This window comes from Anomaloglossus baeobatrachus, chromosome 7 (genome assembly GCF_048569485.1).
Source record: "Anomaloglossus baeobatrachus isolate aAnoBae1 chromosome 7, aAnoBae1.hap1, whole genome shotgun sequence".
In the NCBI taxonomy this organism is placed as follows: domain Eukaryota; kingdom Metazoa; phylum Chordata; class Amphibia; order Anura; family Aromobatidae; genus Anomaloglossus; species Anomaloglossus baeobatrachus.
In genome coordinates, this window is record NC_134359.1 from 57871356 (window position 1) to 57886841 (window position 15486).

The 15486-nt window shown below is 46.9% G+C and overlaps 1 protein-coding gene across 1 annotated transcript in view; it reads left to right on the plus strand.

Annotated features, from left to right (window-relative positions):
* DYNC1I2 (dynein cytoplasmic 1 intermediate chain 2) overlaps positions 1 to 15486 on the plus strand; it is a 174205-nt gene that overhangs the window by 94894 nt on the left and 63825 nt on the right.

A 15486-nucleotide genomic window follows, 5' to 3' on the forward strand; every position in this document is an offset into this window, starting at 1 on the left:
ACAACTCCTTCGAAGGCTTGTAAAGTAATGGCGGCTGCCGCAGCCCCACGTGGGTTAATTTTCAGGGCTGGAGAAGAAAAGCGGGGTTAATGCCGTGCTGCCGCCGAATGAAGAGTGTTGATTTTTAGCAATTTTCTTTTTTCTTTGTCGCTCCATTGGGAGACCCAGACAATTGGGTGTATAGCTACTGCCTCCGGAGGCCACACAAAGTATTACACTTAAAAGTGTAAACCCCTCCCCTCTGCTATACACCCTCCCGTGCATCACGGGCTCCTCAGTTTTTATGCTTTGTGCGAAGGAGGCGTGTTTCAAGAGATTTGTTGCCGCTGGGGGAAGCCGGACGTCGACCTATTGGCGTCCCGGCACAACAACAAGGTCCCGGCATTCATGGCACGTTCTCAAGATCACAGAGCTCTGGCGGCAGACGCATTAGCCCTCAACCTGACTGCGTAGCCATTGAGTCCTGGATCCTAGCGTCTTCAGGGTTATCTCAAGAGGTCATTGCCACTATGAGACAAGCCAGGAAACCAACGTCCGCCAAGATCTACCACAGGACGTGGAAGATCTTCTTATCCTGGTGCTCTGATCAGAGTTTTACTCTCTGGCCATTCGCCTTGCCCACTTTCTGTCCTTCCTTCAATCCGGAATGGAAAAGGAGTTGTCTCTCGGTTCCCTCAAGGGACAAGTTTCGGCGCTTTCTGTGTTTGTGTTTCAAAAGCGTCTAGCCAAACTCCCTCAGGTACGCACGTTCCTGCAGGGGGTTTGCCACATAGTCCCTCCTTACAAGCGTCGGCTGGAACCCTGGGATCGGAACAGGGTGATACCGGCTCTTCAGAAACCACCCTTCGAGCCAATGATTGATATTCTTTTCCACGACTTCGCAGAAGGTGGTCTTCCTAGTGGCAGTCAGTCACTCCGCAGAGTGTCTGACATAGCAGCGCTGTCATGCAAAGCCCCCCTTCCTGGTGTTTCACCAGGACAAGGTGGTTCTGCGTCCGGTTCCGGAATTTCTCCCGGAGGTGGTATCCTCTGTTCATCTCAATCAGGATATCTTCTTACCTTCTTTTTGTTCTCATCCGGTTCACCAATGTGAAAAGGATTTGCACTTGTTAGGTCTGGTGAGAGCACTCAGACTCTACATTTCTCGTACGGCGCCCCTGCGCCGCTCGGATGCGCTCTTTGTCCTTGTCGCTGGCCAGCGTAAAGGGTCGCAAGCTCCCAAGTCAACTTGGCTCGGTGGATCAAGGAATCAATTCTTGAAGCCTACCGTTCTGCTGGGCTTCCGGTTCCTTCAAGGCTGAAGGCCCATTCTGCCAGAGCCGTGGGTGCGTCCTGGGCGTTACTGCACCAGGCTACGGCTCAGCAGGCGTGTCAGGCGACTACCTGGTTGAGTCTGCACGCCTTCACGGAGCACTATCTAGTGCATACCTACGCTCGGCAGATGCCAGCTTAGGTAGGCGAGTCCTTCAGGCGGCGGTTGTCCACCTGTAGGAAGGAGCCGTTTTACGGCTCTTTTACCGAGGTATTCTTTTACCCACCCAGGGACTGCTTTTGGACGTCCCAATTGTCTGGGTCTCCCAATGGAGCGACAAAGAAGAAGGGAATTTTGTTTACTTACCGTAAATTCCATTTCTTCTAGCTCCAATTGGGAGACCCAGCACCCGCCCCTGTTCCCTTCGGGCTATTATTTCTTGTGTACACATGTTGTTCAGATTGAATTGTTCTTGGTCATGGTTTCAGTTCTCCGAACATCCTTCGGATTGAATTTACCTTAGACCAATTTATAAGTTTCCTCCTTCCTGCTTTTGCACCAAAACTGAGGAGCCCGTGATGCACGGGAGGGTGTATAGCAGAGGGGAGGGGTTTACACTTTTAAGTGTAATACTTTGTGTGGCCTCCGGAGGCAGTAGCTATACACCCAATTGTCTGGGTCTCCCAATTGGAGCTAGAAGAAAAGGAATTTACGGTAAGTAAACAAAATTCCCTTCATTTTCGTAGGTCTAAGCATTTCAGGGCTCAAGTCCCCTTCCTCAGGACCAAAAGGAGGAATCAACAATACAACAGTTGTATTGTTGATTCCTCCTTTTGGTCCTGAAGGGGTCTTGAGCCCTGAAATGCGTAGACCTACGAAATAAAAGAAAATCTAATATATAAAGCTAAGTGTGTGTATGTATGTCTGCTAAATGAATCTACACCGTCGCATTTACAATCACGAAATTTTTCTTAGATGCCTCATGGGACCCAGGAAACGTCGTAGACTGTTTTTTGATGGGAATTTAACCCCGCGCTTTACAGTTACTCTCCAAAAAATCTGCCTCCATTAAAGTCAATGGAGCTGGTAACTACAGGTTATTAATAGCAGCTGTGACTGGTTGCTATAGGAACAAAGGACATTCCTAGTATAAGGAGATTGTGTGAGGTAATAAGATGTCGGTGGAGAGACAGATTGAGAGACAAACAGGGAAAGAGACAGAGAAAGACACAGTCAAAAAGACAGACAGGGGAACCAGGCAGACAGGGGAACCAGGCAGACAGGGGAACCAGGCAGACAGGGGAACCAGGCAGACAGGGGAACCAGGCAGACAGGGGAACCAGGCAGACAGGGGAACCAGGCAGACAGGGGAACCAGGCAGACAGGGGAACCAGGCAGACAGGGGAACCAGGCAGACAGGGGAACCAGGCAGACAGGGGAACCAGGCAGACAGGGGAACCAGGCAGACAGGGGAACGAGCCAGACAGGCAGACAGGGGAACGAGCCAGACAGGCAGACAGGGGAACGAGCCAGACAGGCAGACAGGGGAACGAGCCAGACAGGCAGACAGGGAACGAGCCAGACAGGCAGACAGGGAACGAGCCAGACAGGCAGACAGGGAACGAGCCAGACAGGCAGACACTATCCCGGGCAATGCTGGGTACTACAGCTAGTTATTAATAATCAAGAATCTCTTCGGCGGCAACGTGGCACTAACCCCACTTTTCTTCTCCAGCACCGAAAATATTTACGCTGGGAGATAATAAAGATATTATCATTTTTCTCTTTTTTTTTTAGCTCTTTCATATTTTTACAAACCTCCACTTATTAAAACAAGAATTGAGAAGTCAGACATGCAAAACACAGAGCAGATGATTGGGAGCCAAAGCGACAATTGAGCTTTTATTTGTGGATACGTACGAAACGCTCGGCCCCGCTCCTCGGTCATGAATATTTCAGCGTGTTTACGGACCGTCGTAACCTGAATGTTTCATATTCATGCCATATGTGCAAAAAAACGCTGAGATCATTTCTTTGATCAAGTATTCGCTACACTTATTAGGAGGCCCTCCCATGACTGCTCGTTTCCTTACTGAGCCCTTCATTCTTATTTAAAACTTCTTGAGTAGCTCCATTGTCTTTTGATTGCCGCAACATTTGTGCAGCTGTTTTCACTGATTAGAACTGGCAGGAAAACATCTTTTTTTTTTTTTATTCCCCCTTATAATATTTCAATCTACTGCATATATTTACATTGTAGTTACAAGGATGCTTGGCAGCGATCATGTGTATTTACATATTCCACCATGCCGCTCTGGTTGGGGCTCTAAATTTGCCACCTCTAAATCAAGTGTTTAAGCTAAATATTCTTAGTCATTCTAGCATGTTATTATCTGCATATGTTAAAAGAAAAAAAAAGTCAGTGTTTTGTATATGTTTAAAGTTTTAATTTTTTAATTTTTCCAAAACGTTTTTTATTGATTTTTCAAATTTGTAAAAACATGACAAGTATCATTGCAAAAGAAGAACATTCGTCTGACAAAATGTGACATAGAGGTGGGTGATACCCCAATTTGGAGTTCCATGTTGCTGTTCGATTTAAGATAGTATACAGTAACATTAAACCAAAACATAGGTAATGAAATATAATATAACATATGCAATACAATTCGTTAAATCTCTGTGTCGTCCCTGAATGATTTCAATTTTGCTAGCGTGTCTTGGTATTCCCAACCGTCTCGTCTCCCCCTCCCGCCAGAGCCCCCTCCTAGGTGATTCTCAGTTTACCCAGGCTGTCCTGAATATCGCTCAGGATATACCACTCCGAGTGAACAAAAGGTGCCATCAGGTTAATTATTTCTCCCTGTGTGAATTGGCTTTCAATAAAATGTCTCCATCTCACAAAAAACTTGGCTGTCAACCCATCTTTATCCCTCTCCGCTTCTAGTTTTTCCCACTTCAGAAGGTTGTGTAGTTCGCCCACAACCTCCTTTATGGATGGGCCCTCCCTTTGAATCCAGTGTTTTAAGATGCAACGCTTAGCTATCATGGCTATGTCATGCATTATTGCGTATTTCCTCTTTTCCTGCGTGCTCGGTCCTCCTCCTACTCCTCCCTCAAAGGAGTGGAAAATCCACACCATTAAGTCTAGTTTGCTGAAAATTCCCCATGTTGACTGGGCAAATAGTCTGACTTGGTTCCAGAACCTAGCGATTGTCTCACATTCCCATAGCCCATGCAGCATATCCGTTTTTTCTTTTTGACACTTAGGACACCACCTATCCCTACCTGGTATGTTGAAACCTATAATGGCCCTATGTAGAATTCTGAATTGAGTGTCTCTCCATCTCTCATTGGTAATATGTTTCCGCACTTGTACCCATCCTCTCAGTATATCATCCACCACTTCTTCCCTTCCCAATTGTTTCCCCCACGCTTTTAAAGTCCGACTATCCTCCCGTGAGATAAGCACCCCCCTTAGCGATCGATAAATTTTAGAGACATTTATACTTGTTACATCACATTCCAGTAACTCATCAATCGAACTTCTGTTCAGCTCTCTTCCAACCACACCCAGGTCTCCTATTATTCCATGTTTCAATTGTTCATACTGGATGACATGTGAGCTATTAAGGTTGTACTTATCCAACACTTCCCGACCTGTCATCCACCTCCTGTCCTCCACATTCATAACATCTATCATTCTCCTGACTCCCCTCTCTTTCCATCTAGTAAATAGCTTGTTTTCTCGTCCCAGGGGAAAATTTGGGAATGCCCAGGGGTTCAAGTACTTGGACACTTTCCATGAGAGCCCCAGTTTTTTCCTTACCGACTTCCATGTTAGCATGGTGTCTCGGAATATAATTGAGTTCCTTATGTGCCCTTCAACCCTGGATAGTGGGGAGTGCAGAATGGACGTCAGATCCCACGGTGACGCATATTTAGTTTCCATCGCATGATCTGAGTGCCTACTCATTCCTCTCACCCAATCAATTACATGCCTCATGATACATACAAGATTATACCCTTGGACATCTGGAAAGTTTAGACCTCCCTCCTCTGCTGACTTCATCAGCGTACGCAGCTTTATTCTGGGTTTCCTTCCCCTCCACAGAAATTCTGTATACGCGGAGTTGAGCTTATTCACATCCTTTAGTTTTAGCAATAGCGGGATTGTCTGGAAGGGATACAGCAGCCTAGGAAAGCTCATCATTTTTATCAGGTGGCATCTTGCCAGTAATGGAAGTGGCAGACCTTTCCATCCCTTTAATTGAACTATAATTTTCCTGATTAGCGGTCCATAATTCAAGTTATAGATTGTTTCCACCGATCTTCCTATATGCACTCCCAGGTATTTAATTGAAGATTGTGCTATAGGAATTCCACATAGACAGCCATCCCTTATTTGTCCCCCCATTGTCCCATGATGCCCCTTTAGGAACATGATCTCGCATTTTTTTTTGTTCAGTTTGAAACCGGAGAATGAGCCAAATTTTTCAATCAAGGCAAGAGTCTGTGGCAAATCCGCACCGGGGTCCCCCATATAAAGTATGATGTCATCAGCAAAAAGCGCTGTCTTTACTTCTGAACCCCTTATCTTGATTCCTTTAAAGCTATTTTGTCCCTGTAGTATTCTTGACAACGGCTCGATTGCCAGGTTGAATAAAAGAGGAGATAATGGGCAGCCCTGTCTTGTTCCCTTCATCAAAGGGAACACGTCTGATAGAAAGCCCGGAGTGTGTACCCTAGCTCCCGAGTTGGCATAAAGGTTTCTAATGTAAAGTCTCATCTTGCCTACAATCCCTATGGCCTCCATTACCCTGTCTAACCACCCCCAATTTACATTATCAAACGCTTTTTCTGCGTCAAGTGTAACTAGGGCAGGTCTAGCCCCTCCCTCAGTGAGACCCAGTTTAACCGCGTCTACCACTAGAGTTGTCTTTCGGATATTGGTAACGGCATTTCTCCCCTTGATAAACCCCACCTGGTGATTCGTAATGATCCTAGGTAAGATCTCGGCCAGTCTATTAGCCATGATCTTGGACATAATTTTTAAATCCTGATTTATGAGCGATATAGGTCTATAACTAGAGGGATCATCCAGGTCCTTGGTTCCCTTGGGGAGTAATTTAATATATGCTATGTTGGAATTTTTGGGTATTTCCGCCCCTCCCAGGAAAGCATTAAAGACTGAGGTTAGATCCGGCGAGATCAGATCCTTCAGAGCCTTATAGAATTCACTATTGAAACCGTCAGGTCCCGGTGCCTTGTTGGTGTTAAGCTCCCCAATTGTTCTCGTCACCTCCTCTACTGTGATATCTGCGTTTAAGGCACTCAAATCTTCCTCCGTCAAGCTAGGCATTTGGGCTTGTCTTAGCCACTCTGCCTCATCAGTCATGTCGTTATTCCCTGACCCATATAGTTTTCTATAGTAATCTCCCAACAGTTTATTAATGTCCTTAGGATCCGTAGTCACCTCTCCCCCCTTTGTTTTCAGTTTAGAGATCACTGTCATCTTTCTGCTGCCCCTTGCCAGATTGGCCAACATCCTTCCCGCCTTGTTGCCAAACCTATGTAAGTCAACCTCCTTGTGCGACCAGAATAGTTGTTCCTTTTTTTTGGCCCATTCGTCAAATCCCTCTTTTGCCTCCAACCATCTGCCTTTTGTCATGGGAGATCTATTTGTCACATAATTTGTATATGCTACCCGTACTGCTTCACTATGGAAATTATAATTCTCATTGGTTTTCCGTTTGATCATGGCTGCGTACCCCACCAGACGGCCCCTTAGGACCGCTTTTGCCGTTTCCCAAAATATCACTGGGGACTCTCTATGTTCCTTATTGTCCTCTGCGAATTCTCCCCACCACTCCTGTAGCACCTTATGGAAATTATCTTGCCTGAGAAGGAACGATGGGAATCTCCATATGATATCTGTACCTCTCCTGAATTTCTCTCTAATGCCCAATCTCACCGGACTATGATCAGAGATCACCATATTCTCTATCACACAATCTTGCGTTCCACTCAGTAAGTCTTGCGAGATCCAGAACTGATCAATACGTGACCAGCTATCATGAGGGTGAGAGAAGTGTGTATACTCTCTGTCATGTGGGTGAGTTAGTCTCCAGATGTCTTTCAGTCCTACGTCTTCTAATGTTACATCCCTATTGTCTAAACTCCTGCCCACATTAGCTGTCCCTTCCTCGCCCCTCCTCCTATCTTCAGCTGAGTCTGGGACAGTGTTAAAATCGCCTCCCACTATAATGTTAGCCTCCCCATCTGCTAATATGGTGGCCTTTATGTCATCATGAAATGTGATTTGTTGTGAATTTGGGCCATAGACATTATAAATACTGAGTTTACCCGCTGGACTAACGATTGTTAAGTGCTGCCACCTTCCATGGTCGTGTGCCTCATGTGCCACTACCTCATGACTGAATTGTTTATTTATTAGAATCATAGTGCCCGCTTTTCTACCTTGTGCCGCTGCCCCGTAAACGGTGCCCACCCAATGTTTCTTCATGCGGAAAAAGTCCTCCCCCCCCAAGTGGGTTTCCTGTAATAAGGCAATGTCTGTCTTTAGTCTTTTCAGATGTCTCAATATCATTGCTCGTTTGTTAGGTGATCTCAGCCCTTTAACATTCCACGTAGTTATCTGTATCATGTTAACCTGTGTATTCTGCTTTTACTACTCCCTCCCCTATGGGCCCCTGCATCAAGGAAGACGAGATGTTCGACACTAGAATCACAGTTGGTACCACAAAATCGACACTCCCTTTCCCCACCTTGCAAATATAACAAATACAACAAAAAGCATGTAACTGTAAAACATATTTTCCCTTCCGAGAAATCCACGGCGCTTCCCGCCACGTTGGTGAGCTCCCCTATTCCTAGCCAAAATATGTAGCTCCCTAATCACCCCCCAAAAAATATATGTTCTATCCCCGGACTAACTTGAATAAGCCTTTGAAAATTATGCAAAAATTAGCACAGTATGTCAAAACCTCAGCAAGATTCTCCAGTCCTACTTATCTCTGACTCCAGGTAGCCATCAGTCCGCCCAGAACAGGCCCACTTCATTTGAATTTGGATGATGTTCCTGGACAAAGGAGAAAAAGAAAAAAAGAAAAAAAAAAGACCAAGGGGAGAGAAGATGGAGAAAGAAAGGAGAAGAACAAAAAAAAAAAAAAAAAAAAAAAAAAGAGAGGGGGGGGGAAGAGGACCCAGACTTTGGGATGTTTTCCTCTCTTTTCTCCCTTCCCCCTCCTCCTCTCACCTCCCCAACCCTCTCTCCGTAATGCATCCTCCTCAACGCCTCTCCCTGTTTGGGAAGAGAGAAAAAAAAAAAAAAAAAAAACAGGCAAAAAAAGGAAAAACAATGAGCGAGTTCCAGTTCAGGTATCATGGTTTCTCTCCAAGGGTTGGTTCCTGTGTTCCAGGCGAGAATTATGCTGTCGACCCGGGCTTGGCCTCCTTTCCTCCCTGGTCTCGACTTGCTTTTGTCCCCCAAAACGTCCCACATCTCTTCCTGAGCTTGTGGGGGATCTTCTTCTATTATTCCCTTCTCCACTAGCTCCTTTTTCTTGCCTTTCTGACCTAGTCTTGTCGAGCTCTGCCATGAGAATGTTTTCTGCTTCTTTGTAGTCCTTGTAGTATACAAACGAGCCATTGGGGTTTCTAACTTTCAGTGTAGCAGGGTATAATAGCTGGCACTTTACTTTTTTGTTGTACAGAAATGAGCAAATTTTGGTAAATTCTTTTCTCCTTCTGGATACTTCCGCTGAATAATCCCCAAAAATTAGCAGTCTGTTGCCTTGATATTGTAGTGGACGCTTTCGTTCTCTAAAGGCCCTCAATATTTCCTCCTTATGCTTATAATCAAGGTATTTGACAATCACCTGCCTGGCTCTTATCGGGGTATTCTTGTTTGAGTTTTGGCCCTCTCCCTTATTCGCCTCCTGGTGTCTCAGTGGACCCACTCTGTGGGCTCTTTCAACTCTGAATTTCGCCTTTATGCCCAGGGCCTGCGGTAGCTCCAACTCGCATATATTATCCAACTGTCCAATCGATACAGACTCTGGCAACCCGACTATACGTAGGTTGTTTCGTCTCGATCTGTTTTCCAAATCGTCTGCTTTATCCTTCAAGTATTCATTAGATTTTGCTAGAGCTGCTATTTGTGCCTGCATAGCCAGTATTGTCTCCTCGGAGTCAGATATTCTCTGCTCTGATTCTGCCAGTCTAGAGGCATGGGCATTTATCTGTTTTTGCATATTAGCTAATGATGTTTGTATGGCTGCCTCAATAGCCACTTTAACCTCTTTTGACAAGTGTGATGTCACTTCTTCAGCCAGTTTTTTATAGTCCACATTAAGCTTTTGTGTGTACTTGTCTTGGCCTGCAGGTGGTGCTGTTTTCTTAGTTCTCTTTGTCTGGACTGGGCCACCACCTCCATCCCCCAATAGCTTGCAGGCTTGTGATGTTGGTGTAGTAGGCTGCTTTTTGTTTCCTTTGGAAGGGGTACTATGAATTCTTGCATTTGACTTCCTGTGAGTCTGAGTGGGATTAATCTCCCTGTGCTGTTTGTCAGTTTCATCCTCCAACACTGCTGTGTCTCTGAGCTGCCCTGCTTTGTCTGCATCCTCTCTCCCCTCTGCCTCCATATCTCCTTCATCCTCCCATTGCGATCCACCGTCATCAGTCCCCTGCATCCACCTCTCTCCTGCTGTGTCCTCCTGTGACTCCTGGCTCATATCTTCCTTATCTCCTGTCTCCTCGCTCATATCTCCCTTATCTCTCCCCTTCCAGCTCTGTGTTTGCTTTTCTGTGTCTCTCACCATGCGTTCAGGCTCCTCCCCCATCAGGCTCGGCGCCATTATCTTATCTTCTCCTCTGTCCATATCAAAGCTTCTCCAGGCTGATTCACCGCTCCCAGAGCTTCTCAGGAGGTACCTTTCCATAGCTGTCTGCTTTAGGTAACCTCCTGTGCTGCTCTCTGTTTGGTGGCTCGTCCGGGGGGTCTGTTTTTAGTCGGTTTCTGTGAGGGGTGGCAGGAGATTCTCCTCTAAGCTTCCACCTCAGCCAGGACAGGAACAGGAAGTTCTTAATTTTTTAATTTTTGCGTAATTTTTTAATAATTGTGGTGTCTTGTTTTCGAGTGTCCTGGGCTTCTGCGTTACTGATGCACAAAACATTTGTATTTTACATTCACCCCCCCCCCCCAATTTTTTTTTTTTTTTTATCATTTTGGGTTTTCGATTTAGGACATAAAAAAATACCTTCTATCATAAGGCTATTTGCACAATAATTGGCCAATTCATCAATTATTTACGCCAGAAAGCTGTCGTAGAGGCTTGAAAAATTGCAAAATTTTTGAGACTTTTTGTAATTTCATGCCAATTTGAATAAACTCCACTAACATGAGCCGAGCAGGAGACGTGTCGGGACGGAACGTGATCACGCCCGCCTGTCCAATTCATTAAAAGTGCTAACGATTTTGTATACCAGAAATGCTACTCCATTCACAGACACTAGTAGTATTTTTGGCATGGCGCATGCCCCTTGGAAAATGCACCAAATTCTTTAGGTGGCTAGCGCATCTTAATAAATTTGGCACCATGTACTTCAGCTAGAATGGCGTCTGTGACAGCAACTTTGGAGCAGAGTCCATCAAAATCAGTTTATTAGAAATTACTTCCACTCCATCTCTCTCCCCATCAAGGAATTTTTTTAAAACTTCAAGAAAAATAAAATTGCTCAAACCTACAGAAAAGTGGATTTCTCCGATGAATTGGAAGAGTTTTTCAAGTGTAAGGAATATTTAGCGCGAATCCCCTCCAAATGTCTTAAAACAAAAAAAAAAAATTGGGGTCTGATTCATTAAAGGGGTTGTCCACTACTAGAGCAACATCTTCTTAATCCCTATGTTTTCACCTTGTAAAAGAATAACACTTAAATTCACCTCTGGTGCTGGCTCCATTCCAGCAGAGTCAGCACTGCCTCTCCCAGGGTTCGTGTGGCATTGTCACGTGATCCCTGCAGCCAAAAAGCAGCCTCCTCCTCACTCTTGCTTTATAAAAAAGGATTCGTGTTAATTATTCAAAAGTTTTATATTTATTCTTCTTTCAGTTATTTGTGCATCTCTCGATTTTTAAAGGGGTTGTTCAGGTGGAATAAGTTATCACCTATTGACCGTATAGACAATAACTTGCTGATCCTGGGGAGTTCTGACCGCTGGGACTTGCGCCGATCCTGTAGAACTGGGAACTTTTATCCCTGTAAAAATGGAGCGGCAGAGTGCAAGCTTGACAATCGCTTCATTCAGAACATATCCGGTTGTTGAGAAGGGAATGAATAGGGTGTCTGTCGGGCGTCCAAACGTCGAAGTCCTCTTAAAACTGGCATAACAGTTCCCCATATCAGCTGATTTGGTGCAGGTTCGAGTGGTACTGCTCGGTACTCATAACTAGTGATGAGCGAGCACTACCATGCTCGGGTGCTCAGTACTAGTAATTAGTGATGAGCGAGCACTACCATGCTCAGTACTCGTAACTAGCAGGTCGGACACTCGTGTGTGCTGAATTCGCGTACCAAGAATAGTGGAAGTCATTAAGGAACGTGAGTATTTTTCCCGGAATATCAATGTCAAAGATAATGTAATGAGCTTAACTTTCTCAAATTTGAAGAGTGGGCTGTCACAAACACCATTCATGAGCTGCAAACGTGTACTCAAGTCGAGCGTGTTGGAGCTTCCAACCTGCTGCTTGCGAGTACTGAGCACCCAAGCATGGTAGTGCTCACTCATCACTAGTTACGAGTACAGAGCACCCGAGCATGGTAGTGCCCGCTCATCACTAGTTACGAGTACAGAGCACCCGAGCATGGTAGTGCCCGCTCATCACTAGTTACGAGTACTGAGCACCCAAGCATGGTAGTGCTCACTCATCACTAGTTACGAGTACAGAGCACCCGAGCATGGTAGTGCTCACTCATCACTAGTTACGAGTACAGAGCACCCGAGCATGGTAGTGCTCACTCATCACTAGTTACGAGTACTGAGCACCCAAGCATGGTAGTGCTCACTCATCACTAGTTACGAGTACTGAGCACCCGAGCATGGTAGTGCTCGCTCATCACTAGTTACAAGTACTGAGCACCCGAGCATGGTAGTGCCCGCTCATCACTAGTTACGAGTACAGAGCACCTGAGCATGGTAGTGCCCGCTCATCACTAGTTACAAGTACTGAGCACTGGAGCATGGTAGTGCCCGCTCATCACTAGTTACAAGTACTGAGCACCTGAGCATGGTAGTGCTCATTCATCACTAGTTACGAGTACAGAGCACCCGTGCATGGTAGTGCTCGCTCATCACTAGTTACGAGTACAGAGCACCTGAGCATGGTAGTGCCCGCTCATCACTAGTTACGAGTACAGAGCACCCGAGCATGGTAGTGCTCACTCATCACTAGTTACGAGTACAGAGCACCCGAGCATGGTAGTGCCCGCTCATCACTAGTTACAAGTACTGAGCACCCGAGCATGGTAGTGCTCGCTCATCACTAGTTACACGTACAGAGCACCTGAGCATGGTAGTGCTCATTCATCACTAGTTACGAGTACAGAGCACCTGAGCATGGTAGTGCCCGCTCATCACTAGTTACGAGTACAGAGCACCCGTGCATGGTAGTGCTCGCTCATCACTAGTTACGAGTACAGAGCACCTGAGCATGGTAGTGCCCACTCATCACTAGTTACAAGTACAGAGCACCTGAGCATGGTAGTGCCCGCTCATCACTAGTTACGAGTACTGAGCACCCGAGCATGGTAGTGCCCACTCATCACTAGTTATGAGTACAGAGCACCCGAGCATGGTAGTGCTCGCTCATCACTAGTTACGAGTACAGAGCACCCGAGCATGGTAGTGCTCGCTCATCACTAGTTACAAGTACTGAGCACCCGAGCATGGTAGTGCTCGCTCATCACTAGTTACAAGTACAGAGCACCTGAGCATGGTAGTGCTCATTCATCACTAGTTACGAGTACAGAGCACCCGTGCATGGTAGTGCTCGCTCATCACTAGTTACGAGTACAGAGCACCCGAGCATGGTAGTGCTCGCTCATCACTAGTTACGAGTACAGAGCACCCGAGCATGGTAGTGCTCGCTCATCACTAGTTACGAGTACAGAGCACCCGAGAATGGTAGTGCTCACTCATCACTAGTTACGAGTACAGAGCACCCGAGAATGGTAGTGCTCACTCATCACTAGTTACGAGTACTGAGCACCCGAGCATGGTAGTGCTCACTCATCACTAGTTACGAGTACTGAGCACCCGAGCATGGTAGTGCTCACTCATCACTAGTTACGAGTACAGAGCACCTGAGCATGGTAGTGCCCGCTCATCACTAGTTACGAGTACAGAGCACCCGAGCATGGTAGTGCTCGCTCATCACTAGTTACGAGTACAGAGCACCCGAGCATGGTAGTGCTCACTCATCACTAGTTACGAGTACTGAGCACCCGAGCATGGTAGTGCCCGCTCATCACTAGTTACGAGTACAGAGCACCCGAGCATGGTAGTGCTCGCTCATCACTAGTTACGAGTACCGAGCACCTGAGCATGGTAGTGCTCGCTCATCACTAGTTACGAGTACAGAGCACCCGAGCATGGTAGTGCTCACTCATCACTAGTTACGAGTACTGAGCACCCGAGCATGGTAGTGCCCGCTCATCACTAGTTACGAGTACAGAGCACCCGAGCATGGTAGTGCCCGCTCATCACTAGTTACGAGTACAGAGCACCCGAGCATGGTAGTGCCCGCTCATCACTAGTTACGAGTACTGAGCATCCGAGCATGGTAGTGCTCGCTCATCACTAGTTACGAGTACAGAGCACCCGAGCATGGTAGTGCTTACTCATCACTAGTTACGAGTACTGAGCACCTGAGCATGGTAGTGCCCGCTCATCACTAGTTACGAGTACTGAGCACCCGAGCATGGTAGTGCCCGCTCATCACTAGTTACGAGTACAGAGCACCCGAGCATGGTAGTGCTCGCTCATCACTAGTTACGAGTACCGAGCACCTGAGCATGGTAGTGCTCGCTCATCACTAGTTACGAGTACAGAGCACCCGAGCATGGTAGTGCTCGCTCATCACTAGTTACGAGTACTGAGCACCCGAGCATGGTAGTGCCCGCTCATCACTAGTTACGAGTACAGAGCACCCGAGCATGGTAGTGCTCGCTCATCACTAGTTACGAGTACCGAGCACCTGAGCATGGTAGTGCTCGCTCATCACTAGTTACGAGTACAGAGCACCCGAGCATGGTAGTGCTCACTCATCACTAGTTACGAGTACTGAGCACCCGAGCATGGTAGTGCCCGCTCATCACTAGTTACGAGTACAGAGCACCCGAGCATGGTAGTGCCCGCTCATCACTAGTTACGAGTACAGAGCACCCGAGCATGGTAGTGCCCGCTCATCACTAGTTACGAGTACTGAGCATCCGAGCATGGTAGTGCTCGCTCATCACTAGTTACGAGTACTGAGCATCCGAGCATGGTAGTGCTCGCTCATCACTAGTTACGAGTACAGAGCACCCGAGCATGGTAGTGCTTACTCATCACTAGTTACGAGTACTGAGCACCTGAGCATGGTAGTGCCCGCTCATCACTAGTTACGAGTACTGAGCACCCGAGCATGGTAGTGCCCGCTCATCACTAGTTACGAGTACAGAGCACCCGAGCATGGTAGTGCTCGCTCATCACTAGTTACGAGTACCGAGCACCTGAGCATGGTAGTGCTCGCTCATCACTAGTTACGAGTACAGAGCACCCGAGCATGGTAGTGCTCGCTCATCACTAGTTACGAGTACCGAGCACCTGAGCATGGTAGTGCTCGCTCATCACTAGTTACGAGTACAGAGCACCCGAGCATGGTAGTGCTCACTCATCACTAGTTACGAGTACTGAGCACCCGAGCATGGTAGTGCCCGCTCATCACTAGTTACGAGTACAGAGCACCTGAGCATGGTAGTGCCCGCTCATCACTAGTTACGAGTACAGAGCACCCGAGCATGGTAGTGCTCGCTCATCACTAGTTACGAGTACCGAGCACCTGAGCATGGTAGTGCTCGCTCATCACTAGTTACGAGTACTGAGCACCCGAGCATGGTAGTGCCCGCTCATCACTAGTTACGAGTACAGAGCACCCGAGCATGGTAGTGCCCGC